Below are 17398 nucleotides of genomic sequence, written 5' to 3' on the forward strand. Positions count from 1 at the left end.
GGCCCCATCTCTGTCCTCAGCTGTGGCTTTGTCAGTCCCTACACATCCACATCGACTGAGGCAGTTCCTCCACTAGGTGTCCTCCGTTGTCCCGACAGAGCTGGTCCTCGGCACACATTTGAACAGCAGATTCCTTGAGGTCCACGGCCTGACTAACAGGTCCAAGGAACGGCCAAAAATACTCTGGTTCTACCTGAGAAGCATGGCTTGTGTTCCTTCTGAGAAGGAACAGACAGGGAAGGGTCCCCTGGCCTAGTGGTGGGGAAACAGAAGTCATGACTTGGTCCATATCAGTGGACAGACAGATTAAGAAGGCTCAATGGCAGTGCAAGACTGAGGTACTATTGGTGTCTTTCTCATTGTAAAGCACCCCGATCAAGTGGCTAGGTCCTTTACCTCTGAAAGGAGGTCAGGAAACAGAGCTTGTGTCTATGCTGTCCTCAGAATGCTGGGAATTGAACTCAGACACTTTCACACAGTAGAAAACTGCTTTAACCACTGGTCTACCTCCTCAGTCGTTGGCTTTCTTTTGAGACAATCTCACTATGAAGTTAAACCCTGGCCTCCAGCTGCTCTCTACCTGTCTCTTCCACCTAAGTACTAGAATTATAGATGTGGCCCAGCCAATCTACTCTTGTTTTCCCCTTGAGATCTGCTTAGAGCCAGGTCATCTTCTAAGTAAGAATTCATCAAGGCAACTTGGATGCAGAAGCATTTCCCTGTCCATCCATGGCTGGCTCAGTCATCTAAGTCTCTACATGAAAGTCAGGCACACATCCATGCTGCGCATCTCCTGGATCTGCCTATGATGTCACTCCTGTGAATAAAGCAAGGCCTGGTCATTCCCAGAGAGGAAGAAGCCACAGAGAGTACACTATTGATCCCCTAGTGAGGACGTGGCTAGTAACACAAGCCCTGAACATGTAGACTTTGCACCAAGACCTCAGGTGAGCTTCTTTTATCCTGAAGTGTGAAGTGGTGGCCTGATTATCTAGCACTTATACCAGTGGGTTGCGAGCCCAAGATGTGGCAGGTAGAAGTGCTCATGTACAGCAACAAAGTCCCATTAGGGACTGGCCTAGCCACCCATTCCTTGGTCTAGCACATATAGGTTTTTTGACAGTGTGACAAAAAGGAAGAGGGAACAGAGCCAACATTCCAAGAGAGGTTTTCTAGGTCTCTGAAGCTCAGCTGTGCTCTCTGCTGGGCAGTGGCCCTCAGGATGTTGGCATAGATGCATTAGAGTCTCTGGTGTGCATGGTACATGAAACACTTTCAGCTTTTGCTGGCTGCAGAGCAGGCCAACCTGCAAGCAGGCAGCAGGCAGCAGGCAGCAGGCACAGCCTGGTACTCAACCAAAGACCCTGATGTAGGCTACCCAAGGTAGAAGGTGAAAGGTAAGAGTGGGTTTTACAGACACACACTGAGTCAGAGATCCTGAGGGAGGAACCCCACCAGCTGTTGCTCCAACCAGCCCTGCAGTGGATGGTGCTCAATTCTGAGACTCAATTTAAAGTCGCATGAGCAGAGTACAAATCCATACATTCCAGCCGTGTGACCTTCAACCAATGCCAGTCTTCGCACTTAAGAATAGTAATTCCTCTCTATAAAATGGGCTTATTCACCACTGGCAGCAAGTATGGCAGCCTTTCGGTCATCACAGTCAGCAAAGGCAGCCTGGAAGGTGGTCACCCAATGGTGGTGGTGCCCTATGATGACAGGCCACAGTCTCCTTGTCACCATTGGCGAGCACCTGGAAGCCCACTTGAGTACAGTACCCCAGCTCAGTAACAGCCACTGGCCCAGCACACAAGAATTTTCCTTGGGGGATGGGGGATGGCGGCGGCGGCCGGCGATGAGCAGCGGGAGCGCGTGAGGAGCCTGCAGGCAAGGCTGGGGGCCCGGGAGCGCGAGCCGCAGGGCGGAGGGCGGGGGCGCGAGCACAGTGGGCAGCGGCAAGGCAGTAGCCAAGAAGATAGTGGACAGCAACAGCGGCAGCTAGCACGGCGGCGGTGGTGGCGGCAGCGGTGGCGGTGGCGGCAGCGGTGGCGGGAAGGGAGGCTTCCAGGCCGCACCCCGCGGTGGCGGCCAGCAGGAGAAGCAGGAGCTGGCCTCGAAGCGGCTGGACATCCAGAACAAGCGCTTCTACCTGGATGTGAAGCAGAATGCCAAGGGCGGTTTCCTGAAGATCGCAGAGGTGGGCACGGGCGGCTCCAAGAGCCGCCTCACGCTCTCGATTGTGGTGGCGGCCAATTTCCGTGACTCGCTGGGCGACTTCATCGATCACTACGCGCAGCTGGGCCCCAGCAGCCCCGAGCAGCTGGCAGCGGGCGCTGAGGAGGGCGGCAGGCCGGCGCACCTCAAGAGCGAGTTCCTGGTGCGTGAGAACTGCAAGTACTACCTGGATCTCAAGGAGAACCAGCACGGCCCCTTCCTGCACATCCGCCAGACCATCAACCGCGGCAGCGGCTTTGGCGCAGGCCCAGGGCCTGGCGGCCTCCAGAGCGGCCAGACCATCGTGCTGCCTGCGCAAGGTCTCATCGAATTCCGACACGCTCGCCAAGCTCCTCGATGACTACGGAGGCGAAGACCACGAGCTGGCCGGAGGCCCAAGAGGCGGTGCCGGTGGCGGGGGGGGGGGGGGGGGGGGGGGGGCTGTACGGGGAACTCCTGGAGAGCACCTCTATTACGGTGGACTCCAAACGTTTCTTCTTCGATGTGGGCTGCAACAAGTACGGAGTTTTTCTACTGTGTGAGTGAGGTGAAGCCGTCCTACCGCAATGCCATCACCGTGCCCTTCAAGGCCTGGGGCAAGTTTGGTGGCGCCTTCTGCCGGTATGCGGATGAGATGAAAGAAATCCAGGAGTGGCAGAGGGATAAGCTTTACAAGCGTCATGCTGGGGGGGGGGGGTGGTGAGGAGTCCTAAGGCGAGGAGGTGGATGAGGATTGAAATGGCAGCTTTCCCCCCTGGCCTCCCCCACCCTGTTACCCGCGCCCCCCACTCCCCATCCCCCTGGCTAGTTCCCATTCTTGCTCATTCCCCTGTGAGCTAGTGGAGAGGGAGCCCGGGAGGCCACCAAGGGAGAAAAAAAAACCAACAAAATTAAAAAAATTAATATAGTTAAGAGAAATAACCATAAGACAACAGTCTTGAACAGTGAGTAAAGCAGTAAAGTTCCAGAAATTGACAGCAACCTGCAGAGGACAACAGCATCTCCTCACCTGCAAGTGTCTCAGCTTCTATTTCCCACCCGAGGTTCCTAAGCTCATCTAGATAATCCTGAAGGGGATAGATTTCGAGTCTGGGCCCCTAAACACATCTGACTTACCCAGATCCATCTGTGTATAACAGTTGAATTTGTGTTGTACCTGGGTAAATCTAAAGTATCTCTCCTGGCCGAGCCGCCGTTGCAGTGTCTATCCTTCACCTTTATTCTAATCAGCCTTTTGGATCGAGATCTTCACGGAAATTCTTGAGACAGAGAGACCTTTGCAGTTACCCAGTCCTGAGAGTCCAGGTTTATGAAAAGGAATGCAACTTTACACAATCATGGACAAGGCAAAAAAGAATTCAAGAAGCCATCAGTGAATCAAAACAAATTGGATTTTTTTAAATGATTTTGCATGGAACCTGGCCCCATGTCTTTTCTTTGCAGAATTGTTTTCCGGGATGCAAAAATTCAAAAGCTAATGCTTGAACTAGAGAATTCATTACTAAAATAGTTTAAAAGTTGGGCAAAAGGATTTTTTTTTCAAAAAATAAAAGCAGTTTTACATTGGGGGTTGCTTAGGTAGGCACAATACGTCAGGCATAAAGCACAAGGCAAACTCGTTGAGTGGATGGGTTGCTGCTCACTAAAGTTCTTCCCTTGATCTCTAAAGGTGGAGGTCATTACCAAGAAGTGGCATTGGTGTGAATGAGAGCCAGATCCCTTGGCTCTAGCATATGAGCAAGTGAATTATGGCTAATTTGGCTGTTACAGCCACTGATTGGCTGCATTTTTAACTGTAAAACTTGATGATTTTCTGCAAAAGGGACAGTATGGCTACAAGCCTGAGCTTTAATGGAATATGCATCCTCACAGAGAAGTTGGAAATAACTAAAACTGAAGTCTTAATTCACCTTCAGTTTAATCTGTGGATTTGTTCAAATAGTAAAGATCCTCAGGTTCAGAATTCCAGCATCATTTATTCTTTAAAACAAATTTTTAAGAAATTGATCCATCTTATTAGTACCTCACAATCAAAGTTGGCAAATGATGAATGAATGATTAAAGCAGTGCACCCGGTGGAAGCTGAAATCCATCTGTGAATGGAATTGATGTGAACGTGAATATGCTGACTATATCCTGGAAGCATTTTTACACCATCTTGAAATTGCAACATACTGGCATTGGCCAGTTTATCCAGCTGTCTTTCAAGAATAAAAGTTGGGGTTTTCATGGATCACCTCTTCTATATTTTAAGTGGATTTTCAGTAGAAATGATTTTTATTAATCAAGTTAATCTCACCCCATCAAAAGGTATTTCTAGAAATGTCACAGGCCTAGGAAACTTTGAATTGAATGGGAGCTAAGGTTCTTTCCAAAGTTTTCAGGTATTCTTTGTGTGACACCTTCTCAACCAGGAGGCAAGTAACCCCATCTCCACAATCTTAGTATTTTTTAACTGCATGCCTGCCCTTTATTTGAGCTGCCTTTTTAATTTATTGCATATCTTTTTATTATCTTATTTTGGTATTCAATCTATACAATCGTTTTCTATTTATTGGGAAATAAGTAATATACAAAACGGTCATTTTCATGTATTTGTGGCTGAGAGGGAGGGAGATACTTATGTATATAAAATTAGGCCTTTTTAAAAAAAACTAGACTATGACTCAGAATAATGTTGATCTTAGGTTCAAAGAAATAGAAGAGTCACAAACATTGGTGCCCTTTTCAGACTATTTCTCTACTCACATCATTCACAGTAGAATTTTTAAACATTTTTATAGCTTTTCTTTTCAAATTTTCTCCTTTGCCAAGAATGTTTACTAAATTGTATGGGAGCAATAGTATTTTTGATGTTTTAATGACATCCGTATACTTGTACTGTATTTTGTACCACAAGGCAGCTGCTTTCAATAATGTCTTGCTGTATTTACCTATGTGTTTTGAGTGTTTTGTTTCTTTGCTGCGGAGAACAAATTCCTAGTTTTAGTAAAGGAGATGAGAAGCTAGCATTAGGCTTGCAGAAACTGTTTAAGTTTCAACTCTGAGGCAGCAATGGAAATTAAGGTTGCAGCTATTAGTTGATCGCTATAACTTTTGCATTTTCAAATCATGTACAATTCCTGTATAGACCAACTTATTTTCTTGCTTCAGTGGTGATTCTGTTGCTCAGCTGCAGTGAGCCAGTTCAATTTTGCAAAGGTGCAGTACCTCTCCTTTTCAAGGGAGTGGTTTATTAATCTTTTTTCTTTTCTTTTTATTTGGCTGAATTGCAGTAACTAGCCTTGCCTTTCTATTCTGTAGAAATGACAGGGTCTTCACAATCCTTTACCAGTGGCTACTAAGCTATAATTAGCTGAATAGAAAGAATGTAGAAGTGGTCTGAGGCGTATAGAGTATATGCCAAGAACACTACCATATATGGCATCAGCTTTGGTTACCAGAGAAATTTTCTTAGTCATAAGACCATATAACAGTTATATATCATATGTAAGTCTTTAGATATCAATTTGAGAATCCTCCAAAAAAAGGAGCAAAGAATGCATAAGCTATGTGTTGGCAAAAGTAATTTATATTAAAATTTTGACCTGCCTGTGTAAGATTAAGTGGTGAATGTCCTAGTGGTGGGTTTTTTAGTCTTAAACCAATCTCTGAGGTTTATTTTTCCTGCAGGGGTGTTTCCTCGCCTCTCTTCCACTGTAGGAAGATTGCAGAAGGATGTGGATTAATTGTAGCATTTCACTGATCCTCATTCCTGTGACTAGGGACAATAGAAATCTGCAGAGCATGGAGATTCATTCATTAATACTAGCTTATTAAAGGAAATATTCTTTGTTCCAGTTAGATAATGGCATTATACAAACTCTGGGAAGCAACTAACTTTTTTGTTTTGTTTTTAGCTGCTTACTACAAACGCTTTAGAAGTTGTTTTTAAAATTTGGCAAACATCCCAGCTAATGAAAATAGTTACATTCCTTAGAAATAGGGAACTAAAACTCCTTTTCAAAAAATTGAGTTTTATTTCAAACTAGCTACAGAGATAAGCCTTTTTTTTCAAACAGTCAAAAGAGTCGGTCTCTGTGAAGAGATGTAACTCTAGGTTTCTATTGTCCCTTCTCATCATTTCAGCAAGTGAAATGGCAAATCTGGTGAGCAGATCTTTCAGTGCATATGTTGCACCAAACAAAATGTCAGTCTGTATAGCACCAAAAATCAATCTGAAAAGTAAACCCAAAACCCCCAAATACCCTATGGAACTGTTTGAGGCATATAGGTGGTACAACTGGCTGTAGCTGTGGTACACACATGGCTACTTGTAATGTCACTTTCCATAATTATGTACTGCAGAATGATTGAGAGACTTTTGGTGCAGGCAGCCATTAACCTCCTGCTTCCTTTGTTACCTCTGGGTCACGTTGCAGTAAATTGCAGGTCTTTTAAGAGTTTCAAGCTTCGGTTTTCTCAAAACAAAACAATTATCTTGTCTTATCTGAAAATGCACGGTTGTGGGCAAAAGAGGCTGGTTACAATAATGCCCTCATATTGAGTGGTCTGTAAATGGCTGCACACTTCAGGCACTGTTGTTGATGAAGATGCTTAAATATGACCTTGACTGGCTTTACAGGGGTGTAGAATGTAATCTACACAAGGTGACTGTGCATCTACCTTGCTCTTGAGGTGGATAAAATTAAGAAGCTGGAGTGTGTAAACCATGCACATAAGTATTCTTCACTGTAAATTTTGTTTTCATTTTTAACCCAATTATGTAATTTTTCCAATGCACAACTGATCTCTCAGTAGATATTCATTTGAAAATCGTGTGGCCTTGATCAGTGAGAAGGGAAAGGAAAGAAGTGACTTTTTGCTTATATGAAAATGACTTGTTTCCTGAGAGTTGTTCTATAACACTCTAGGTATGTTTTTGATTGTATCCTTTTTGATTGGGGAAAGTTAATGTTTTGATCCGCAGCTAATTCAATTGAGTTTTCTAAGTATCAGAATTTCTCTGATGAATAACATAGTTGACAGCTTTGATGTCCAATCTCAGGTTTTTTTAAAATATAGTGGAGTGAAATCCCCACTATTATGAATTCTTTAAATCAATATTAATTTAGGACACTTTAAAAGTCTTGTGCATAAGTAAGGCCTGTTCAGAGAGCAGACTATTTTGCTCCTTATCCACAATTGTGAAAAAGTGTCAAGTGATTTTTGCATTGTATATTTCCATTTTATCCCTGACATATTTCTCAGAGATAAAGCACTTTTTGATCATGAAATGCATAGGATCTTTGTGTGATGTGGATCATGGTTTCTCAGGCTCCCCTAGATATTCTGTTTATGAATATTATTCTAACTTTATGTCAGGAAAGTAGACATCTTTGCTAACGTTAGAAAGTTTGTATTGTTGATTTAGAATGCATTTTGATAGTTTCCAATGGATGGGAGAGTAAAAAATGCTGCATTAACAATTTAATAAGTTACTTTCCCTTAAGCCTTAAGGTAACTTTTTCTTTTCTGTCAACAACAGCACTGAAGTTACAGTAAATGAATGAGATTATCAGTTTTCAGGGTTGTTTTTAGAGTACTGTAAATCAATTAGCTGTCTTCTGAAAGAGTTACAATTCCCATTCAGTATACTGGATAATGGGTGTAAGGGTGGGGGTAGGGCAGGGTGGGGGGAGAGAGTTTGTAGAAAAGAAAAAAGAAAAAAAGAACCATGTTTACCTTAAAATACAGACAAGAAAAAAGTCCATATGTCCCATTTGAAATTCCAAACTCAAGGTGGAAATGACAAATTACAGCCTCATTTCTTCTGCTTTTAATTTAGAAAAAAAGTATTCATTTTTAATATTAGCTTTAGAAGTTTCTTGAGATAACTGGACTCTTGAGTATCAATTTCCATTGCCATATCTGACTTGACTGTGTAAGTCATCCTCAGACCTTATTCTTAAAACCTAGTTTCATTACTGGAACATGTGCAATCCACTTTTCAGTACTGAAAGTTAAATTCAGCAAATGGAAAAATAAAATTGCATCAGCATTGTAAAGATTTCTTGTCCTGGGGATTCCCAAATGCAATGTGTCCCCCTGAATCAAGCAAGGCCTTTGTGAATGCATTTTGTATTTCCTAATGCAGTATGGAATATACTGTCCACGTCTGTTCACAGTCTTACTCTCGTTTGAGAATCTAACTCATACTTTCTTGGAATTAGACATTCCAATTGGGACAGATAGAACCATGTTAAAGCGAGCAGATGCCATATTGTTAGCTTTACCACAGGAAACTAGTAAAAGGAAGAGCACAACTGTATTAGAAGCTAAACTAGCATGATAGTGAAATTTTTTAACTCAACTTTTCTAATTGATTTTTGCATCCGGGAGCAATTTTTATTTTCCCCATGCTATATCTTCTATCCACTGACAGATAAGAGAGGGCACTGTAGGGAGCCAGGGTAAACGCCATTACAAGATGGCGCCCACTCCCTTGCAGCTTTGAGGTAACCACTCCATTTCAGGCAGTGCTTGGCGGGACGGTGGGTCCTGGGCTTTGTGCATGCGCAAGCCACGTAGAGTCCCCAGCCAATCCCGTGGCACCTGGTGACGGTGAAAGGCAGACGACCAATGAAAGAAAGACCCGTGTTCCTATTCCCTATATAAGCGGCCATGTTTTGGGTGCACGCTCTCTCGCGCTCAAGCTCTCCCATCAACTAAAAGGCTCTCCAATAAAGCGTGATCTGAGAAGACTCCTGGTGTGGTGGTCATTTTTTCTCGCTGGCCGAGAAGGTGTTCGCCGCAAGTGGTGCCGAAACCCGGGACCCGCGCGAGAGGCCGAGCAGGAGCCAGAACTCAACACCCGGAGAGGGGACGTCGGTAAGTATCCCCCGGTATGCTGTTCACTGTAGATTTAGATATTTATTGGTTGCTTGCATTTCTTCTTCCTTTGTGGCTTGTCTTTTAGATGGTGCGCACTTGCCTCGAGGAGGGAGGGTTTGATTTAATCCAGGAAGGATGCAAAGTACTAACATGGCATCAGGATAGTCTATCAGAGTCAGCATCCAGTAATGGGGAGGAAAATAGGCCTAAAAGAAAAAGGGAAAAAAGACAAAAGGATCCTAAAGAATTAAAGCAGGAGGGACTGCAGCCCTCACAAAAGGAGAAGGGTCTTAGGGAGGAGGGGGTCTCAAGGAGACCCCTATGCCCTTCTTTAAAAGCAAACCGGTTCTCAGCCCTACATGTGGAAGGGCGGGACCAAGAATGCAGTGATCTTGTGAGTGACTCAGAGGAAGAAATGTTAGAGGAGGAGGGAGAGCAGCTCAATCCAGCTGATAGTGAAGACTTAGAAGAGGCTGCGGCTGAGTATGAGGCAGACAGATATGGGGGGTGGCGCCCTCTAGGGGTGGGAGTACCGCAGCAGCCAGGAAGAGGAAACGGAGCTGGCCCTCACCCGTCGGCCCCCCCGCCCTGCCCGCCGGCGGGGCGGAGTCACTTTATAAAAGGAAGCACCTGGTCGCGGCTGGCGGCCACTTTTCCAGTTTTTGAAAATCCAATTACTAATGAAAGAAATTTTGAGCCAGTTTCCTACTTCCAGCTTAAGGATTTAGTTGAGGCAGTCCGGACTTATGGAGTGACGGCTAATTATACCACTGCCCTGCTCCGAAGACTGACCGTCAATGCTATGACGCCCACGGACTGGTTTGAGGTAGCCCGTACCTGTCTCAATCATGGGCAGTTCCTCGATTTCCAGTCTATTGTTCAAGACAAGGCTCAAGCCCAATACAGACAAAATGTCCGTGACGGGCACCCGGACTGGACCATAGATATGCTTCTCGGGCAGGGACCCTACACGGTAGATCAGACAGGATATCCCTTTGAAGTATACCGCCAGGTAAACGAGATCTTTTACAAGTCCTGGCGGGCCCTCCCAAACAAGGGAGAGATGGCTGGCAATCTAACAAAAATCATGCAGGCCCCTAATGAGCCATTTTCTGATTTTGTTGCCCGTATGCTAGAGACAGCCGAGCGGGTGTTAGGAAATCTGGAAACAGCCATGCCATTTGTACAGCAAATCATTTTTTAACAAAGCACCAAGGAATGTCAGAGGGCAATTACCCCAGTAAGAACTCAAAGCCTAGAAGCTTGGTTAAAAGCCTGCAGAGAAGTAGGTGGCCCCCTGACCAATGCGGGGCTGGCGGCTGCTGTCTTGTCGGCTGCCGGGGCCGCAAAAGATAGTAAAGGAAAAGGGTGTTTCCGGTGTGGTCAGTTGGGACATTTTAGACAACAGTGCCCACAAAATGGTGGTCCTGCGCAAAACATACCCAGGCCGCCAAGGACTCCAGGAGTGTGTCTTCATTGTAAAAAGGGAAAACATTGGGTCAACGAGTGCAGGTCAGTTAGAGACATCAATGGACATTTTATCCCCCAAATTACTCCAAACGCTGATTCGGAACCAGAGCCAAAAAACGGGAAGGAGGGCCCTCGTCCCCAGGGCCCGAAAATTTACGGGGCATTTCAGACTCTGGCTCCCGGACAGCACCCGCAACAACCCCCCAGCCAAAGAGAGCAACCTCAGGCTCCGCAGGGTTGGACCTCTGTGCCACCTCCGGACAGGTATTAACACAGCAGATGGGTGTCCAGATTGTGGAGACAGACATGACAGGACCCCTAGATGGAGGCACTGTAGGAATAGTTTTAGGATGCTCCTCCTCCACAATGAGAGGATTAATAATTTTCCCGGGAGTGATTGACCCTGACTATACGGGAACTATCAAGGTCCTCTGCCATGTCCCCCATGGAGTGGTGTCCATTTCTCCCGGGGATAGAATCGCACAGCTCCTGCTTTTGCCTTCTCTTCATGGCAACTTCCCTGCTAAGGAGATAGAGAGAGGAGATAAAGGGCTAGGCTCCACTGGAGTCGACCTTACATGCCTGTCCATAACTTTAGACCAAAGGCCCATGCTAACTCTCCAAGTGGAAGGGAGAAGATTTGAGGGACTGGTGGATACAGGGGCGGATCAAAGCATCATCCAAAGAGGGGAGTGGCCAAAGCAATGGCCAACTCAGAAATCCTCCCAGACCTTACAAGGGCTGGGCTATGCCGATGCCCCACAGTTAAGTGCAAAAGAATTGACTTGGAGAACAGACGAAGGCCAAGTTGGAAAAATGGAGCCATTTGTGGTAGACGTCCCTGTCAATCTTTGGGGAAGAGATGTGCAGCAACAGCTAAAGCTAACTTTAACCAATGATTATTCTGAGGCCAGTCAGAATATGATGAAACAGCAAGGATTTGTGCCAGCCTTGGGGCTTGGTCGGCGTCTCCAGGGACGCAAGGAGCCGATAGAGCCACTTCCTAAACAGGACAGGAAGGGTTTGGGTTTTTCTTAGGGGCCTCTGAAAACAAAGCTTCCACTGAAGGTGCGGTACCCATACCTTGGTTAACACAAAAGGCGGTGTGGGTTCCTCAGTGGCCCCTCTCTTGAGAAAAATTGGAAGCGGCTCAAACTCTTGTCCAGGAACAGCTGCAGCTGGGGCATGTTGAGCTTTCAGTGTCATCTTGGAATACCCCAATTTTTGTGATTAGAAAGGCCTCCGGAAAATGGAGATTATTACATGACTTTAGAGCAGTAAATGCCCAGATGCAAATTATGGGACCCATCCAAAGGGGACTTCCATGGCTCTCTGCGTTACCTCGAGAGTGGCCTATTTTAGCTTTAGATATTAAGGATTGCTTTTTTTCCATACCTCTTTATGAAAAGGATAGGGAGCACTTTGCCTTTACTTTGCCCTCTGTTAATCATGAAACCCCGGATGCTCGCTATCAGTGGAAAGTTCTCCCCCAAGGGATGGCTAATAGCCCAACAATTTGTCAATTGTTCATAGGGGCTGCATTAACCCCTGTCAGGAAAAAATTTCCAAAAGTACGGATTGTCCATTATATGGATGATATCTTGTTGGCTGCTCCCTCGGTAGAGACTCTTCATAAAGTGGGCAGGTAACGGAGACCTTAGATGATAAAGGACTGATTATTGCCCCTGAAAAGGTTCAACAGACTAGTGTTGTTCAATTTCTGGGAACCATAGTTTCTCCTACTGAGATTAAACCACAAAAACTTTCCATTCGAACTGGTCATCTCAAAACACTTAATGATTTTCAGCAATTGGCAGGAGATATTAATTGGATAAGGGGGTTTCTTAATCTCCCTCGGTCAGAGTTGTTACCTTTATTTGCCATTTTGGAGGGCGACCCTGAAGTCACCTCCTCTAGATCCCTGACACCTTTAGCACTAAATTCCCTACAAAAGGTTGAGGCAGCTTTGTCTAGGGCTCAACTTTCACGGGTTGAGTTAAAATTACCTATCGATTTATGTATATTAAAAACAAAAAATTATCCCACGGGGGTTCTTTGGCAACATGGCCCCTTATGGTGGCTCCACGGCAATTCTGTGGGAGCAAAAACTGTTCAATATTTTCCTGAATTAGTGGCTAAGCAGGCAATTTTGGGTATAAAGTATTGTTTGATGCACTTTGCAAAAATTCCAGATAAATTAATTATTCCATACACCCGTGAGCAAGTTGAAATTTTAGCAGCCACAGTGGATATGTGGGCAATTCTTGATTGCTCATTTCCAAATGTAATTGATAACCATTATCCTAAGCATCCTCTGCTTGCCATAGTTAACAAAAATTTAGTGTATTTTCCTGTTGTCACTTCAAAGGAGCCCTTGGTTGATGCTCTGACCATCTTTACGGATGGATCAAAATCTGGACAAGGTGCCCTTTTTGTTCAAGGACACAAACAGCCGGTAGTCTTTAATTTTCGGCCGAATGTCCCACAGGCTGTTGAATGTTTAATTGTGCTTGAAGTTTTTAAAAGATTTGATCAACCTTTTAATTTATTTTCTGATTCATTATATGTTGTAAATGCCGTTGCTTCTCTTGAAGTTGCTGCTTCAATTAAGCAGGCCAGTACAATTTCTAATGTTTTGTTACAGATTCAGTCCCTCATCTTAAACAGAAAACACTCTTTTTATATTGGACATATTCGCTCTCACTCTATGTTGCCGGGCCTGATGGCAAGGTGTAATGATTTGGTGGACCAGGCAACTCGGGCTGTGGCTCTGGTCGCTGCTGATCCTGTAGAATTGGCAAAAGACTTTCATAAATTGTATCATGTACCTGCTAATACCCTTAGGAAAAGATATAATTTGTCCAGGCATGTGGCAAGAGATATTGTTAAAGCCTGTAAATCCTGTGTTACCTTTCTTCATCCTCCCCATGTGGGGGTAAACCCCAGGGGGTTGAGACCAAACGCCCTATGGCAAATGCATGTTACTCATTTGACAGAATTTGGTAAGTTAAAATATTTACATGTGTCTGTGGACACCTTTTCTGGTGTCATTCATGCCACACCTTTGGCAGGTGAAAAGGTGTATCACGTCAAAATACACTGCTTAGAAGCTTGGGCAGCTTGGGGAAAGCCCCTTAGACTTAAGACGGATAATGACCCTGCATAGCCTTAGCACCCCGAGGGATTAGGGGATCCCATTGCACCGGGACAGGTATGCAATTTGCAATTTGGGACAGGGTGCGAGGCAAGTGCACTGCACTTGAGGGTATCATCTCCTCAAGAAGAGCATGCTGGGTTGCAAGTGGGTTGATGCCCAAGATCCCACCTCTGCAAAAAAGGCATCGGATGGGCCTGGTCATCACTGGGGAAGGCGCCCATCAGGCAAAGGCCAGTGCAAGGTCCTAATGTTTTAGACAGAGGCCCAACCTCTACTCTTACCTGTTGCCAAAAAACAAAAAGGGGGAACTGTAGGGAGCCAGGGTAAACGCCATTACAAGATGGCGCCCACTCCCTTGCAGCTTTGAGGTAACCACTCCATTTCAGGCAGTGCTTGGCGGGACGGTGAGTCCTGGGCTTTGCGCATGCGCGAGCCACGTAGAGTCCCCAGCCAATCCCGTGGCACCTGGTGACGGTGAAAGGCAGACGACCAATGATAGAAAGACCCGTGTTCCTATTCCCTATATAAGCAGCCATGTTTTGGGTGCACGCTCTCTTGCGTTCAAGCTCTCCCATCAACTAAAAGGCTCTCCAATAAAGCCTGATCTGAGAAGACTCCTGGTGTGGTGGTCGTTTTTTCTCGCTGGCCGAGAAGGCGTTCGCCGCAGGCACACAGTGAAATGAAGGTCCAGAGTTGTGAAGAGAAAGTGATAGATACATTAAGTAGCCACTAGCATTTTGCAGAAGGCATGAGTTTGTTCTTTTTCCTACCTTCAGCATCTCTTCAATGGCTAACTTTTTCAAGACTCACTGAGACCATCTCTTAAAGGCAAAATGTTTTGTCCTGTGTTGCTGGATCAGGATGGTCAGAAAAATCTGTGCTTGGAAATAGAAGGGCAAGTGGATTGTTTCTTCCCTTTTAACATTTCTTCTTGGGAGAAAAAAGTACAAGAGACTCAAAGAAAATGAAAAAAACAGGATTTTATCACTAAACACATTTGGAGGTTTTGTTTTAAATTGATAATAAGCATAAATCCTTTTCTTCTACCATGTCACTCTTCTGTGTAAAAAAGCTCTCTGGAGCTGGGCATGGTGGAATATGCCTGCAATCCCAGGTATTTGTGAAACAGAGATAGGAGATCGTGGCCCAAGGCCAGCCCTGGGCTATAAACAAAAGACCCTATCTGAAAAATAAAGCAAAAAATAATACCAATAATAGGACTGGGCGTGTGGCTTAAGTGGTAGAGCATTTGCCAAGCAAACACAAGGCCTTGAGTTCAAAACCCAAAGTTCTACCTAGGGGAAAAAAACTTGGATTCTTAAAACGCTATAGATTGGACAAAAAGTCTAGAAACTGACTTTCAGTAAGTGTAGACACATTTTTTACAGTCTATTGTTTTGCACATTCCAATAGGAGGCAAGTAGTATTTGAGTTATTTTTCAGTGGCATCAGTATCAAGACTACATCAGTGTATCTGAACTTTTTTCTGAAGTCCTACAACATCTATATTATTAAGCATTTTGTTTTCCTTTTGGACTTTCATACAGATGTCTTTCTAAAATCATTTGTTAAGATCACCTGTTCTGATACAGTGCTACATAGCATGTTTTTGTTCTGTGGGAATCTTCAGAGACAGTTCCATCTATTGGTAGCTTTGTTAGACTTGGCTCTTCACTCCAAAGCGGGGGACTCATGTCCTTCCAGTAGAGAATCTACAAAGTTATTTCAATTAAAACCAAAACTTGATAGCAGGAGACAGCTTCCTGATCTAAACGTACAATTAGAGTTTAGGTTGGCCATTACTTTAAAAGGTTGTTTTATGTTCTTTTTTTTTTTGGAGAGGGTTGTCTTTGATCTCTGTAAATACCAACAAGCTTATACATTGTAAGCCAAGTGCGTATGCCTATGTATGAATTTGTAGAGCTGATTTCTGTTTCAAGTGAAGCTGCACCTTTCATTTTATAATGTTCCCTCCACCCAGAATCCTATAAATGTTGTAAATAGAACATGGAAATTGCAGTAGTAGGATCAATTTGAGAATATCTGCTGAGAGACCAAAAAGTTCATTTTTTAAGTACCTTGGTTAATTAAAAAGTAAAAAGATTATTTCTCCTGCTTATTTTTGAAAAGAAGAATGCACTTTAACATAGAGCTGCATGGGCAATTCAAACAAATCCGTGAAGTGCAGTACCCATCCAGAAATCACACTTCCTGAAAACCGTTCAAAAAGCAGAGTCCAGACGGGCTGTTGATCTCACTGCCTGTAGGTTGAAGCTCAGATTCTGAACAATTTTGATACATGCAGGGCTGCTTCAAAAGAGCAATGTGAATACAGCCAGAAGATTCGGACAGGCCTGTAAAACAGCAGGTCCCGTATTTACCACTAACTAGCAAAACTGACAGACAACTCATAGAAAAAGTTAAGAAGCCTTCCTGCTGGTGTACACTCCTTACAATAGCAGACTTTTGCAAATGGAATTTTACAGTCTATATTTAAAGAATTGTATGTTTGTAACAAATAAAGTATGCGGAAAAGTGAAAAAAAAAGAATTCTCCTTGGGGCAACAGCTCCCTGTTAGGACTACCTTAGCCTGTCATGAGGAATTTCTGGTCAATAGGGACTGTCACCCAACTCTACTGCTAGCCCCTATATCCCATGCCCATCGAGGGCCCAACTACCCACCCTGCCTGCGTGAGCAGGTGACCTGGTTCCTACCTGCCAGAGGAGCCAAAGCCAAAGGAAGTAAGAAGGTCATGGCCACACAAAGGCCACCCATGCGTGTGAGCACATGGGTTGCAGCCAAACCTATCCAAGGAGCTCTCATCTCAAGGTGCATTTCTGAACCCATACAGGTGAGACACCTTACCTTACCACTGTGACTGGGATGGCTTTGGGTAGAAGTTTGCCCACTCTGATGAACTGACCAGGCAACACTAGTCGTGCTGCCATTCCTGTGCCACAAGTTCAACAGCCTTGTCCAGGTTGGTCTCCTGGCTTGACCCATAGAGAGAGTCTTATCCAGATAGGTCCCCTGGCCTGAAACATAGAGACTGCCTTGTCCAGGTGAGTCTCCTGGCTTGACTCACAGAGACGGCCTTGTCCAGGTGGGCTCACCTGGACTGACACATAGACGGCCTTGTCCAGGTGGGTCTCATCGCTTGGTGCATACAGATTGCCTTGTCTAGATGAGTCTCCTGTCCTGATGCATAGAGACAGCCTTGTCCAGGTGGGTCCCCTGGCCCGATGCACAGAGACACTGTTAAATCCCTGACTGTGGATACAGAGTCACATACTGCCAGTAGAAAATCCTTCATACTGTCTTCCCATGTGAGAGAGCTCATGTTGGCAAAGCACTACAACCATGGGAAAGTTTCCAATATCTCTTGGGAATGGATAATCAAGAGAAAGGAGGAATCCAAAGGCAAAATTAAAAAAAACAAAATTGAACAGATGGGTCTGAGCTTGTATCAGCTATCATTCCAATTCTAAATCAACTTGAGTATTCCTGGATTTACAAGACACCACCATGGGATTACTGGAAGCTGTGGATAATAGGGTGCAAATTAGATCCATCAGTTGGGGTGGGGTGAGGGAGAGGGAAGACCAGAATTCCCTTGAATTTGTAATGATCTCAGAGGAGGGAAAATCCATGGCCAAAGGTGACAAAGGAGTTTTACTAGCTG

At 44.7% G+C, this 17398-nt stretch overlaps 1 pseudogene; it reads left to right on the forward strand.

Moving 5' to 3' along the window:
• The first annotated feature begins 1836 nt into the window (after window positions 1–1836).
• Window positions 1837–3478, forward strand: LOC138813087 (transcriptional regulator protein Pur-beta-like; annotated as a pseudogene).
• The last annotated feature ends 13920 nt before the right edge of the window (window positions 3479–17398 follow it).

Source organism: Dipodomys merriami, unplaced genomic scaffold, assembly GCF_024711535.1.
Source record: "Dipodomys merriami isolate MVZ:Mamm:240054 unplaced genomic scaffold, mDipMer1.0.p SCAF_583, whole genome shotgun sequence".
Lineage (NCBI taxonomy): Eukaryota > Metazoa > Chordata > Mammalia > Rodentia > Heteromyidae > Dipodomys > Dipodomys merriami.